At 36.9% G+C, this 2488-nt stretch overlaps 1 pseudogene; it reads left to right on the top strand.

Moving 5' to 3' along the window:
• The first annotated feature begins 524 nt into the window (after nucleotides 1-524).
• On the top strand, nucleotides 525-625 carry LOC128580069 (uncharacterized; annotated as a pseudogene).
• Nucleotides 626-2488: the final 1863 nt, after the last annotated feature.

The following is a 2488-nucleotide window of genomic DNA, read 5'->3' as shown; positions in this document are numbered from 1 at the left end:
CAACCACAATCCACTCTATCACTAATGGGAGCAATTGTGTTTTATTGTGAAAGGACAGTGTGGTGGGAATGGAGTCAACTGTCACTGTCTCATATCCGACTTCTAATTTATATCTCTCAAATCATCATGGATCGGAGGAAAGCAGAGACAGAAACAAATCCCAAATATCTTAGACTGAATAGTTAATGGCAAGACACTGTTGAACAAAATAAATGCTTGAATATTAATTCCCCTTTGTGATTACCATGACTATTTATTTGCCTCCTGATATGAAGATGCTATAAGGATCAAGAAAGGTACAAGATGATCTGGACAAACCACTGGAAAAGATCTACTCCTCCAACATATCTAGGGTATGATGTTAGAGATGAAACCATTTCTGGAAACAGAACTGGCTGTCTCTGGGTGATTCTAGCTCTGCAGCCATGTCTGCCAGAGGTCCTTCTCTCAGCTGCCCATCCCTTGGGCTTTATTCTCCTCATTTAAGTCTCTGATTACCTCTAAAATGAAAATATAAATAGGTTGTACTTGCTTCAGCAGCACATATACTAAAATTGGAACCATACAAAAAAGATTAGCATTGCACAAGGATGACATGCAAATTTATGAAGTGGTCCATATTTTTGCAATCCCATTACTAGGTATCTATCCAGAAGAACAAAAATAATTTTACCACAAAGACATTTGCACTAGAATGTTTATTGTGGCTCAATTCATAACTGCCAAGTTGTGGAAGCAACTTAAGTGCCCATCAACCCATGAATGGATCAATAAACTAGTATATGTATACCATGGAATATTATTCAGCCATTAAAAAAGATGGAGACTTTACATCTTTTACATTTACCTGGATGGAGTTGAAATATATTCTTTTTAGTAAAGTATCACAAGAAGGGAAAAATAAATATCCAATATACTCCATACTAATATGATATCAATATATAAACAATTACATGTTCATAAGAACTAACATAGTCCAGTTAGTTGGAGGTAGAGAGAAGTGGGATGGGAGAGAGGGGAGGATGTTTAGCAGAAGGAGGGAGGGCATGAGGTGGGATCTCACCTCATGTACTCAGTGTGAGAGTGTATAACATGCCCCCTGGGTGAAGGGCTCTTCTACAAATGGAACTTTACCCTGGAAGTGAGAACAATGTAACCTAAAAATTGTACCCTTATATTAATTTGATTTAATTAAAAAAATTAAAAAAGAAAAACAAGAGAATATAAATAGGTTAACACTAAAGTAATTAGGCTAATCTATGCCTTTGTGGGAATGAGTATTTGCATTTCAGGGTTCCGACACTTGGATAACAAGTTCTGAATTGTGGAATCCTGTGCACAGATTGGAGAGGGGCAGTGGCTCAGTTTAGTGTAGGATGGATTGGGAAACAACTACTTGCTAAATTTGCCTCAGTTTACCTGGCTTGATGACTGACTTGTACTTGTTGCCAAAAGGCAGGATTCTGCTTCAGCTTATCATCCACTGGCAAAGTGTGGAGGAAGGAGTGCTGAGTTTTAGTTGGAAGATCTTTCTACTACCAGCTGTGTGATTTTAGACAAGTCATTTGATCTCTCCGAGTGTCTATTACGTCCAAGTGTCTAATACATCTCTCTTACATTGATGTGAGGATTAAATGAGCCAACATGTATAAAGCACTCTATAAATGTATTTCTATTATTATCTAAGGTATTTAAAACATCAGAGGTGAGGTGTAAAATCTTGCAATCCATTCATTAGCTATGTCAGTGGAGAGAAGATGAAAGGATTAAATCTGGCACTTACTAAGCTTTGAGTCTGATTTAAGTTCTTTCCTCCCACTCCCCCATTTGCAAAGAGTTTTCTTCCATTGTTGAGAGTCACTGAAGCTTGGACCAATTACTTGTGTTGACAAGTCATTAAAGAAAGGCATATAAGCACCTGGCTCTGAAGTCTAGGAGCCCAGTGGTAGTTTCAGAGATAACCATGTTGTGTACAATGTTGGGAAGATCTGTCTCTGCCTATTCTGTGTACATATGGGTCTGTTCGGGGTAGAGGCATGGGTCCTATTACCTCTGCTTTTAAGAGTAAAGGAAATTGAAACATTAGCAAGTATTTTTATTTTTATTTTTTTGTGTGTGTTTTTATTTATTTATTTATTTATTAAATCATAGCTGTGTACATTAGTATGATCATGGGGCACCATACATACACTTGGTTCATAGACCGTTTGACACATTTTTATCACACTAGTTAACACAGCTTTCATGGCATTTTCTTAGTTATTTTGCTAGGGAGGGGGATTAATGGGATTTCACCTGCGGTGCATTTTACAAGGCTATATGTGAATCCTAGTAAATGTGGAATGTAGAGGTCTTAGCAAGTTGAATTTTTAAATGGATTTATTTATTTTGCTTATTTTTTGTTGTTTACAAAAGTGTAGGCTTTTATGTACTCACTCTGAGCACATCACTTACTTGTAACAGTCAGTTGAGATTTACTTCATCCATA

Source organism: Nycticebus coucang, chromosome 2, assembly GCF_027406575.1.
Source record: "Nycticebus coucang isolate mNycCou1 chromosome 2, mNycCou1.pri, whole genome shotgun sequence".
Lineage (NCBI taxonomy): Eukaryota > Metazoa > Chordata > Mammalia > Primates > Lorisidae > Nycticebus > Nycticebus coucang.
The sequence above is the reverse complement of the archived record's forward strand: the minus strand, read 5'-3'. Positions and strand labels throughout refer to the sequence as shown.